A 12,787-nucleotide genomic window follows, 5' to 3' on the forward strand; every position below is an offset into this window, starting at 1 on the left:
GTTATGTTATGTTATGTTATCACCACCTGTTCGAACGGTCTATTTCACAGTACGTAACATAGTGGCACATGCACGCATTTGTCATGTTGTGTCTAATATTTCAGTTTTCTTCTCATTTATTAGCTTCTCTTTCAAGCTAATATGCTAAGTCGTCAGTGCAAACAAATTCAGATTTATGCAGTTCTGATTCTGTTTTTGTGTGTGTGTGTGTGTGTGTGTGTGTGTGTTGTCGTGCACAGCAGACTTGTGCAGCAGATCCAGGAGCAGCAGCAGTAGAATCCATGCCAGTCTTATTAGCAGACTTCATAAATCCTCATGAATGTTTCATCGGATCCTCCAGCTGAGAGCTCAGACGCTGCGTGTGCACATATTTATAGGTGTCCTACGTCCACGTTTACCTCCCGTAACTAAGTCGTTCTGCATGAAGCCGGGCTGGAGGAGTCCCTTTTCTGTTTAAACTTTGATGCAACTGGAGGTCAAACCTGTGTGGAGGCAGCAAAAATCTGTTTGTCTCGTTAGCGACGGCAAATATTTGTATTCTGCCTGTTGATCTGCATTTTAACGTACACAGTCGTCCATATTTCAAGGACACACCGTACAGCATTAGTGTTCGGTTGTTCAGGGATGGTATTTTATTCTATATTTAACTAAATCTTGTATTAAAAAAAGAGCATCGATCAAACGATTCACATCAGAATGTGGAAAACAGACCCTGCATTACCGCGGAGATCTGAACGTTTGACGTGGGGACGGTTGGACCTGATATCTGCTGCGGATCCTTTACCTAAAAACACAAACATCAGCTTGGTCAGGTGAGACACAACCCCCCGCCCCCCATCTCTAAATGGAATCATTGGATGAAAATTCCGCAGTGTTGAAGCTGCATTCCCGTCGACGGTGCTGAAGGAGCTGCAGTATTTAGTTGGCGGTCTGTGGTTGTGATGGATGGATGACCGACGGATGACAGGCGGATGATGGATGGGTGAGGTGGAAGTAAAAACCACAGCTGACTACCGTGACAGAGGAACTTCTCCGGTTTCCAGGTGTTTTTACTGGACATCAGCTCACTGCCTGGGCCTTTTCCCAACGATCAACAGCCTGACCTCATTTAAATTGGGCCATCATCACAGATGTCACACAGCTGATCCAAAGCCACAGGAAAGGAAAGGGCGTTTTAATGTGGCGACCCAGAAATCACCTGTTTGTGAGGCTCCGCCCATCTGCCTCCGGCCCTGAAGTGGTTTTTGTGCGTTTAGAGCGGAAAATTTAACCGGCATCAAACTGTGAATTTAACCTGTGGGCTCAAACCTTTACTGGGCGTGGCGGCGTCCCGGCTCAGCTCTGAATACACACAAGCATTATTTATTCACATCGTTAGTCAAGGTACAGAAAAAAGAACAACACACACACACACACACGCACACACACACACATGCAGCAGCCTGAGGTTCCGAGTCAGCAGCTGAAAAATGAGTCTGTGGAGAGAGTTTGAGATAAAGTCTCCCACTAAAATGCTGTGTCTGGGTGTGTGTGTGTGTGTGTGTGTGTGTGTGCGCAGTGTATTGTTTTCTTATCTTGTCGGTTCAGTCGGTCAGAGTCGGTCAGCCGGGACCTCAGGCCGAGCCTGGCCGGTGAGCGCAGCCTGGCTGTGGGTGGAGCAGCAGTGACGGGAGCTTTTTATTGCTGAATTCTCCAGGAAGTTTTGTGAAAATCCTCCAGCCTGCGATTGTGTGTTCTAATGACTGTTGCTTCCACATTTTTGCTCTACCAGAGCTATTTAGTTTCTCCTGCAAGTGAGCTGATAACTGTCAGCATTCACCGAATAGACCGTTTATATGTTGGCGCGGTGGTAACGGTGACTGGTTTAGCCTGGGTTGCCTATAGCGCCACCAGTGGATGACGGGGGTGTGTTGATCTGCCCCACTTGTTCACTAACAGTGAGGAAGACACCAGACCAGAGGTCCAACCTGTCGTCCCACCTGAGCTCCAAGTGAGTTGAAGGTTGTTTTAGGTTGATCTTAAATGTCCCGTCTGAATCGCAAATGAACGTCAACGCACCACGAACCAGCGTAACTATGGTCCCACTCACAGAAAGCTTCTTGGACTGTTGGATATTGGCAACAGACACCCGATAAACATCATCCCGCCATGGGGCCAGACTCCATTTGGCTCTGGTTCATGGTGGGTTGAGGATGTGATGAGTGCGGCTGTTATGAACGATCTCCGGATTTGTTAGATCCCCTCAGAGGCCGCGATGACCGGGGACATTGGCGAGCGTGACCGTACACCAGGAACGCGCTGCCCTCCTCAGCTGATCCGACCGGACAGTCCAGCTGTTGTCCTCGCCATAAAAACTGTGGACTTTCAGGAACGCTGAGTATATTAGCTGTGAATCAAAGAGTTTGTTGGCCGAACATCAATGATCAAATAAACTGGCAGAAGATGAAAGCTGAGACTGAAATCAGCGTCCACGTCTTCTCTGTCCAGTCCTCTCTCCCCCCTCCAGGGGGCGCCCTGGAGTCCTCTGCAGACAGACTGTCGCGTTATTGAGTTTCTGCAGCTTTGAACATTCCACCGAGGTTTTGGTAACTGAATCCCGAGTCGGTAATAAAAGCTGGTATTGCCTCTAAAGCAGGTGTTTGAGCGAGGACCATTTTAACGTTGCCTCTTTGCTGTGATTTAAAGAGCGAAGAAAACAAATATTTTCTCTCACTTTTGGAGGGCTCGGCATTTATTTCCCTGCAGGCTGCAGCCGTGGTTGCCGTGACGCCACGAGGCCAAAGGTGAAGATAACTCCAACACTTCTGAGGAGGCTGTTTCATCGTTAAATGATGAAACGTGCCCCGAGATGGTCGGTTAGTTAGTTAGTATGTGAAAAAACGGTGATTTTGTTTGCTGCTTGTGGAGTGAATGTTTGGGATGAAGGTCGGCAGATGTGGATTTCACCGGTGTTGAAAGGGCTGGAAAAAACGTAGACACGATCCCTTCTGAGAGACGAGGGAACAAATGCGCACGTTGACTTGAGGCCAGCTGGCTGAGTGGGCTTCAGCTTCAGAACCTGCAGAAAAATGGCTTCAGATCTGAGAGCTGATACGTGATTGGGAGGTGAATTTAATAATGTCGGGTGAAATCAATGTCCGACTGGTTAGCTGGGTGATTGACAGGTGAAGTCAGCGCTCAATCAATCAATCAATCAATCAATCAATCAATCAATCAATCAATCAATCAATCAATCAATCAATCAATCAATCAATCAGAAGGGAGAATAGGCATCAATCATGTAAGAACATTAATTACAAGCTCAGTATAAGAGTTGACTGGGTCAGCGGGGTCGGAGGTCAGCAGGTCAACGCACAGCTATTGAGTGAGTGAGTGATTGACAGGTGAGTTGGGTGATTGACAGGTGAGTTGGGTGATTGGCAGGTGAGTTGGGTGATTGACAGGTGAGTTGGGTGATTGACAGGTGAGTTGGGTGATTGACAGGTGAGTTGGGTTTTCCACAGTTAGCTTGTAGCTGTTTTATTTAGTGAAGTTCTGACAGACTAAACATCCAAACTTTCCCACTGAAGTTCAGACAAATGCTGCATGCTTGAGTGCACCTGATTACCTTTACTGTGCTCATTTCAGCCCTTATCTCTGCTTCTTCAGCTGTGTGTGTGTGTGTGTGTGTGTGTGTGTGTGTGTGTGTTGGACTGAGGTTAACTGAGGCACTGTTGACTATAACGTCGTCAGCTTCCAGCAGCAGAAAGGTTCTTATGTTTTAGCCGATTGGTTCCAGTGAACCTGTAAAAGGTTCGTTTTCTCTCCCAGTTTGAACCTATAAAACTCTTCTCAGCCGAGCGAGTCGACAGAGCTCCTTTATCCTTTATTTTTGTTGGCATAGAAACTGGAGCGAGAACCAAACTCGAGGCTTGGAAGTTCTCCAGGAAAGTGGGGCAGATTGAACAATCCAGAATTCACTCTCGCTACTTTATTGATGAGCAAACTTTCGTGGGGTTATGATTATTTGCCCATCAGCCAATCAGGGCGCAGAATCATTTCCCTATTAAGAACTTTGTAAGTTATGTTTGCACACACTTAGACACCAGCAAAATCTGCCATAAACACTGTGATAAAATCTCTAACGTAGATCCTTCTGTAGTAAAAAGGAGTGTGAGGCGCGTCGTTAACTCGAAAACACCGAATGGATGCGGGCGAAGGAGAGGTGCATTGTGGGTACGTGCAAGGCGGTTGTTTATTTTTGTGTGGCTGCTTTGCTGAAAATGTCACCCGTGCTGCCTCCACGCAGACGTTTGATTGGCCCGATGATTAAAGAACGCTGGCCCCCGTGCGTGTGCGTGGGTGTGTATTTATAGAAGCGTATTTTTGTAAACCACACAAAACTCGCGGGCAGTTAAACTGAGACGGAAAGTTTTTCATCTCACAGGAAACTGAAGATTAATAATTGTGTAAAGAAGATGAAGCGGAACGGAAGAACATTCTGTGTTTGCTTTGATTAAGCAGTTTTCTTGCTTTCTTCTCCATTTGATGGATGTTGACCTTAAATTTTCAAATATTTCTATGTTTAAAAGATTAGGAGTGAAGCTACAAACAATATCAATAAGGACAGTATTGAACTTTAATATATCTTCTGATTCATATCAGAAAAGATTATTCTTTTCCTCTCCCCAAAGAAAAGAAAGTTTATTTCACAAAAACCCTGAAAACGTTTCTGTGAAGAACGCGTTAAATATGCAGGTGCGCTTGGAAAATGACACAGTTGACAGAGGACCTAGAACGGAGCCCTGCGGGCCGCCGCGGCACCGCCTGCTTTTCTATGCAGCTTCGGCTGAAAACTGCAGTTTTGGAAGATGAGCCCGATTCCCGCAGCCTGTGATGAAGCGACGTTTCATTCTTTCTTATTAGAATTTAATTTTCCGTCTCTTCCTCTTGTCCTCCCCTCCGCGCGGCACCAATCTGAGGAAACACAATCTGTTGTAATGAGCTTACGGCGCTCACAGCCCTGTGACTGCGCCGTTGCTTATTCTAATTGGATTAGGGTGGAGATTATCTTGCTGCCAGTAAGACTCTTAAAGTCTCCGTCTGTATCCGGGTTTTCCGCCACTCTCGCAGGAGGGCGAGGCGTCCGAGGTGTGACAGATTTCAGAGGTGAAGACGTGGAATCAGAGACGAGGTCGGGGTCAAAAATGCATTCAACCGGATTTTGGTTCAATCGGACGTAAGTATTCGTAATTGGTGATTTCTGCTTATTCTTGAATAAACATGCTCGTGTGTGATCTGATACCCCCCCCCATCCCCACACACACACACACACACACACACGCACACAGATTGGGATTAGAACTGTGAAGGGGCGGTTTTCTTCCCTCCATTTGTTGGTGACCACGTGAGGGTGACGTGTTTTCATTGACAACTTTGACGCCTTTCTGTCACCTTGTTTCCAATTACCTAATTAACTTGTGGGGTATTTATTAACGCTCTCCCAGTTGCCAGGGCGACTCCCCCCATCCTGTAAACACGCGGCCCCCTGCTGCTCCCACCGACTGGGACCAAAACGGCGCGCTGCCTGTGCAACTGTTCCGTGTGGAGCCTTTTCCAAAGCCTGGTATCGGGTCTCCCCTGTCAAACTCCCAGAAGGAGGAGGAGGAGATTAGCGTTCCTGCTGCCTCTGGGGCAGGAACGCTGGCGGGAATGTTCTCTGTTCTCCGCTGCTGTGAGCATGATGGTGATTGATCCCATGAAGAACGCTGAGCTCTCAGTCCGGATTTATTTGTTTCCGTGGTCAATAATCTTTTCGAATGAGAAATAATCGAAATACAAGAGGATGAAAAACGGGAAAACCTGACGTTCAGTATTCCACATTATTCCTGGGCGGAGCCAGACACTTACCAGAACTTTACTCCAGGAGATCGTCATGTGGTCAGATCTTAAGCTAAGCTAAGGTAAGCATCGTTAAGCTCGTTCTGCTGTGAGAATCTCCATCTCTTTATTTGCTAGTCTGGGCAGAGCTGATGTGATTTTTCCCAGGATGCTCTGGGGTTTTGCCTGCAGGCTGGAGCAGCCGCATCTTTCAACTCCTGCTTCTTTTTAGGAAGGCGGGAAGTGCTCTTCTGCTCATTTAGTCCAGATCTGACTTCCCTCAGACACAAATATTCAGGTTTAAAAGTTGTTGTCATCGCTGTCCTGATGAATGTCGAGGTGAAGTGCATCATGGGACCACTCAGAAATTATAATCCGAGCGCCTCCGCCTGTCATTTACCACTTTGTCGGGCGGCTGTTTGGTCTCCACGGTGATCTAAAATGAACTCCGTCCTTCGGAAAATCGATGCGGCCTCGGCGGAAATGAAGGTTTTTAAGAACTGGAGGGATGAAAGCGTGATGGCGAGGAGGAGGAGAGTGACGCCCCCCCCCACCGAGAGCACCTTGATGAAACTTGATATTCATCGCCGCTCTCAGCTTTTTCTTTCAGTCTGTTGAAAGTCACATCCGCTCCCTCCACCACTCCACTTGTGTTTCACTCCTCCCCGTCCAGGTTTTTCTTCTCCTCCGTCTCCTCCCTCCGTTTCTCCCTCTTCGCTCTCGTCCGACCCTTCGGCCCAGTAAAAGGTGGAATCTGCAGCAGAGTTGCTGGCTCCAGGTTTTCTCACGCACAGAAACCCTCATTGATTGGTGGAACGTGGGCGTCACGGCGGATATTTCTCCTGGAGCGTTGCCGCGTAAATCAAAGCCCGTCGATATCGACGGGCACGCAGCTCGCCGTGCTGTTCGGGCCTGCGTGATGGATGGCCTCCTGATTATTGTCAGCGAAGCGGCAAGATGGAGAAGCCGGCGACTATTAACAAGCAGCTTGAGGCTGGTGACGGAGCCCGGTTGATGGTTCTAAAGCGAACGTGGTCGATACTCACCGTAAATCAGCGGGTTAGGGTTTGCGGCTCAGAGAAATGAGGTTTGATGAGCTCACACGCCCCCCTCGCGCCGTAGGATTCACCCTTCAGGATGACCCACGTGATCTTCCGCCCTGAGAGGCACCGTCAGCTCAGACCGGAGTGGAGTTAAATCCCAGTAACGTTACGTTAATGCCACATGACGTACGTCACAATCATCCACCGGCAGATCTCTTAATCAAAGTTTAGAACCCAGGGAGAGCACAAGAGGAGGATTCATTTGTGCTTGTTAGCGCTCATTTACACATCGAGTTATTGGCGCGGGCTCTCCTTATTCAGTTGAATACGCTGCCTCGCAGCAGCCTGTGTTGGGGGGGGAGGGTCGTGGTCGCGGGGGGCTCTGGCGAGAGCCCCTTCATGCCGTTAAAGCCTATAACAAACGGCTTCCAAATTAATATGTTGTATTTCAATAAAGTTTGGTTTATATGTGTCATCTTTTTTTTTTTTTAGGTTCTTTGAAAACATTAAAAACAACAAATTACAGCCCAGAGTCACCTGACGCCCAACGCCGTGTTGGGGGATCATGAGTAATTGGATGATTCTCGAGTCGAGTGCCAAATGGACAGACGAGCGATGGAAAATAAAAGCTCAAAAAAGCCACCAGGTTTTGGAAAACAAGAAACCATGCAGACATGTTTTCTCCTTTGGTATTATCCATGCAGTGAAAGAGACCGCTAGCCATAGCTGTCACATAGCTAGCCATGTGAATTAGTGCGTTTATTTGCCTCTTGCTATGTAGCTATGTTGCTACTACCAATAGGACTTGTATTTGGACTTTAGTCTTACGGATCTACCAACTATTTGAATTCAAGACATCATGTCGTGTAATTTCACTCATAGTTATTGTTCGCAACACAAGTGCAACCTCAAAGACCAGCGTAGATGATTGGTTAGCGTTAGCCCCTGTGGAATTTTTGATGCTACATGTTGATCTACACTTAACTGAAATAATGTCAAACAAAGTGAAAAAAGCAAGAAAAAATGAAACTTGTTCTCACACCTGAGATATTCATGTGTCCACGTGCTGGTGGATTTGGGCAGGGACTTGGGGTGGGGGGATGGAAGCCAAGATGCACATGACCGATAATAAAATAAAAAAATGAATAAAAATAAAACTGCTTTTCTTTCAAATCAAAAAGCTGCTAAATCAGCAGAGCAGGGTCTTTCAGAACAAAAATTAAGCAGGATCGTCTTGTCATGAAGCAGATGTTGCTCGCGGTTAGCTGCGATGCTAATGGCGGTGAGAACAGGAAGAGACAAGTCACCCTGACTCAGCACAATTTGATGGCTGCAAAACTCTGCTTGGTTCTAAATTCCAAAGCCACAGCTGGCAAGACGACCTGACGCCGCACTTCTCGCTTTCTCAATACTTTCACAGCAGCAACTCCAGAGTTTGACCTGCAAACAGCTACCATCTGTGTTAGCCGCCGTTAGCATCCCGTGGAGACTCGTCCGTGCCGAGGCTCAGGAGAGTTCAAACATTTACGCTGGTTTTGCGTGTCTGTTCCGATTGATGGCTCAGTTCATGATGAGAAGCATACAAGTATTTATTTATTTATTTTTAAGAGAACAAAAGAAAAAAAAAGCAACCTGGATTTAAGGGAGAACTTTTTAATCCGCTGACTTTCGCTAATGATGTCAACTTGTTTTCGCTCAACTCTCAGTTGCAGTTGCAACATTTATTGGCAAAACTTCGCATGTTGTCTGATCCACGTTAAAAAAAAACCGCAGTCTCAGATGTCATTATGTCAACAGCACAGTTTAGCATGTCAGCTAAACTGAAGTGCTAACAATGATGTCTTCCCGACGAGGCATCCCAGAAGGAAAAAGCCTTGTTGTTCCTGCTGATCCTCGCTCTCCGTAATCTGAGTTTCAAGGTCACGGCGGCGCCTCGATGGCTGCTGTATTTTCGATCACCATCTCTTTGAGGCGTTAACGCGCAAGGCTTAAGGCTAAAGTCGCCGGAGCTCTGGGAGCGGCTGCAGCCGGAGATCAGCGGAGGAAGAGGACATTCGAGGAACGTCTGGAATTGAAGGGTGGCCAGGCGTTACCGTGACAGCCAACAGATGGCTGGAAGATGAAACTGAACTCTGAAGGAAACAGATGCTCCGTTAGCAAGCGGATTGATGATTATTGATTCTATCGTGTTTATCTGTAACATTTAGATAATGGATAACGAAGGGGGTGTGGCTTATACTGGCACAAGAACACACACCTCTGTCTCACACACACACACCAATGTTTAGTTGCACAGATGTTCCCTTGACGGTTGCTTCGGCTGGCTGACATGGACGCCGGTTCTAAATCACATGACGGGTTCTGGGAGGAAGCGGCGTTCCTCCTTTCATCTAAAGAAACAGAAAGTTCTGGCGTCAAGATCTTCCTGCTCTGCAGTGCTCTTGGCTGTACGGCCGGCGTCCCCACAACCCCGTGGCGTCCCCGCAGGGCTGCGGCGGACGCCGCTCTCCCCTAAACAGGACATTAATCTGACTAAGACGAGCCAGTTAAAGAAAGGTTAAGTAGATCAAACAAACGTGTAATGTGTCCTCGCTGACATCTCCAGCCATTAAGTCTAAAAGGAGACTCAGCAAGTCCTGAGTCCCCCCCCTCCCTTCGTCTTACCCTCCTTCCCTTCCCCCATCTCAGCTTGCCAGGGCGCCGCAGTGACTCTGCTCAGGGACGTTCTGGATCATTTTACTGCATCTGGTTTGTCGCCGGACTCTAAATGGTCAATTTGCCGTCTAATTGTCTTCCGGATGGGCTGCGCCGCTCCGACCTGAGCAGTCACAACTGGAACGCAGCGACAAAGCTTTCGTTCCTAGATATCACACCAATAACAGTCCAGCCACAGATGCAGTCAGATCACCTTGGAGACGGGTTCTCCTGGGGGGGGGGGCTCCAGAGACACTGATTGGTCCTCATTTATCTTGTCTGTAGATCTTTGTTTCTCTCTTTGTCCTTTAAACTCTCTGAAGGGTCGGGGTTTCTCCTTATAACTTTGGAGCCGGTCCCGAGCGTTCGTCCCCTCGCGGGCCCCCGTCCTCCGCCTGCTGACGCTGCAGATTGACGGGCTGTGATTGGCTGTCGCTACAGCGCGTCCCCCCCAACATCCGTCACCCAGGCCTGAGCTGCTGATGTGTGGCATCGGTCCAGGTGTGACAGTGCACCCGGCGACCCCCCCTCCCCCACAGCACCGGCACCCTTTAATCCCCATTGATTTCCCGCACTTCTGCTTAAAGGATTAAAGGAGACGGAGGCGTGGACATGAGGGCAGCAGAGATAAATGTGTGGATGCCTCCATCCCTCCAGGAATCATTCTGATCTCATCATTTCACGTTTTAGGCGATCCTTTTACACTTTTGTCCTCTTTAATCGGCCCGGAAGCTCAGCTACATGTGGGCCGGCCTTTAATCTTAATTCCAGCCTGTAGTCTGACCCTGGAAGAGAGAGTGAAGGATGAGTAGTGACAGGAAGGAAGGATGGATGGATGGATGGAGCAAAAGAGAAGGACACTGGGTCTGCTGCTACCAGTCTCTGGTGGCCTCTTCTTAATGGCCTCACACTTCATTCACATCCATCGGGTGAGTGGTTCTGAGTGACGGCGGCGGCGGCGATCAGCTCTAGTGGCGTTTCATTCAAGTCGCTCCAACACAAATCAATATGGGACAATCAGACTAGAGAGCCGGGCGGGTTCTTCCAGCAATTACCTTAGCGGTCTTGCGGCCCAATGGGACAGACATTGCCGATGGACCCTGGCAGGGTTCTGCAGAGGAGCCAATTTTCTGGTTAATGATCAGAAACAGCTGAAGAAGCAGCAACTTTGAACCAACCAGGACGGTGTCTAAGACTTCCTGCCGGAGCTGCTGCTGCGGCTGGTAAAGGTCCGATTTTAAAGATCAGTTTTTGCATCGTCAACAGTCAACTCGGGTACGTTAAAGATCAATGCTGGGAATTAAAAGATCAAAGCTGCGAACGGTGAATCTAGTTGTTTCAGATTTGGAATCTTACGCATGTTTAAACATTGAAAACCTGGTCTGTTTGCACACACTGTGAGTGGTGTTTTTCTTCGGTGTGGGGGGAAACAATACTGCACCATGATTCAAATTAAAATGGATTAACAGAAATACTTTCAAGGTTATAGCGGCATTATTTGACTCATAAATAAAGCAAAAATAAATCAGCCCAACTGCATTTTCTTTTTCTTTTTTTAGCTTGCACATTTTATGATACAAAAAAAACCCAAACATTTTTGTTTCCCACCCTGCAAAAAGGTTCAATAATTTGAATTGGCGACCCCAATTTTTCCGGTCAGCCGCTCTTCGTTTTGGAACCCGCGGATAATCGCAGCCGTACGGTAATAACGGTGGTAGCCCAGTCTGTTGGGCCGAGAAGCAGAGGGTTCTAGGTTCAATCCCTCATGCAGCCAATACTTGGAAGGAGTTCTAGCAGTAGGGTGCCAGGACACCTTTAGAGCACTGCTGAGTCCCCCTTGAGCAAGGCACTGAACCACAAACTTCATATTTCCTGATAAACTACCAAGAGGGAGCGTGTATAAAATAAACAGAATTGATCCAAGCACTGAACCTTGTGGAACTCCATGACAGATGCTGGTCTGTTGTTAAAGACAGACTGATAGGTGAGATGAGAAGCAGGTTACGGCGGCGCCTTTCATCTTTAATTGAGGACCAGAATGTGATGGTCTATTGGTCTAAGGCAGCAGCGAGCAGCAGGACATCAGTCATCTTATCTGATGCAAAATCATCCACATTTTTCACTTCATCTCGGTGATTTCACTCCTCTCCTGCCACATTTCCGTTTGACTCCTCTGTAAGACCTTGGAGCAAAATTAAAATCTGCCTGAAGTGGAAATAACGCAGAACATCCAATCAGCTCCTCCTCCTCCTTCTTCCTTTCCTGAGCTCCTGTGGAGCTCCTGTTTCCAACAGTTTTCAGGGGAATTAAAGCATGGTGGGATTTAAAAAAAAAAAAAAAGTCAGATTAAATCCAGACAGAAAAAGAAATTGTTCTCGTTCTCTTTCTCCCTTTCTGTCCTGTTTGTCAGATGACTGAGTTTGGCGTTTACCTCAACGTTCGCGCTAATCTGGCATGTCACAGACTGTCCAGGAGCTGTCTGAGGCTCTAGTCCAAGTCTGGGTGGAGCTTGATCCATGTTCTCCACAGAACATCCAGACAGGTGGAGGAACGTGAAGGAGGATCCTCTTTGCTCCATCTGTCCTTCTGTTACTGACCGTCTCTTTCTGGGTGATTCATCTTCGCCATTTCCATCCTGAATATTTATATCCATCCGTCACGCCAGAAGTGTCGGTCAGGTTTCAGTCAGATCCGTCAGAACCAGTTTGTCCATCTCAGCTCTTCAGTTCTACGTCTACATCTGGAACTGAAACGCCACCCTGGCTACATAGCCATGATACTAGTTTATGGAGCTCAGAACCTCCAGTTTTACCTGCTGTTGTTCTATAAAACATCTCGTAGAGCTGAGGAGGAATTTCAAGGCCCTTCTGGACTTCAGTCCTTCCATCTGTCCTCAGACCTTCTACAGTCACTGAAGATGGTAATGAAATCATGGGGATGTAATTATTCACTGACATCAGGGCGACGGTACACTCTGCGTACGTGTCAACCTTAAAGATGGCCGACGGAAAACAACACCAGCTGGTACCTCACGTTTCACGAGGGGACAGAACGCACTGCTGTGCTTTGGTGCGGAACATCAATTCTCTTTGATCTGCGTGCGCGTGCCTGTGTGATGAGTTTATTACTGTGTCTTTGATAATGACTTCACTGTAATCATAATCATAATCAGCTGAATACGCTATCAAAAA

At 47.6% G+C, this 12,787-nt stretch overlaps 1 protein-coding gene across 2 annotated transcripts in view; it reads left to right on the forward strand.

Annotated features, from left to right (window-relative positions):
• grid1b (glutamate receptor, ionotropic, delta 1b) overlaps positions 1 to 12,787 on the forward strand; it is a 112,141-nt gene that overhangs the window by 49,000 nt on the left and 50,354 nt on the right. The window lies entirely within an intron of this gene.

The sequence above is a fragment of the Takifugu rubripes genome, chromosome 1 (genome assembly GCF_901000725.2).
Source record: "Takifugu rubripes chromosome 1, fTakRub1.2, whole genome shotgun sequence".
In the NCBI taxonomy this organism is placed as follows: domain Eukaryota; kingdom Metazoa; phylum Chordata; class Actinopteri; order Tetraodontiformes; family Tetraodontidae; genus Takifugu; species Takifugu rubripes.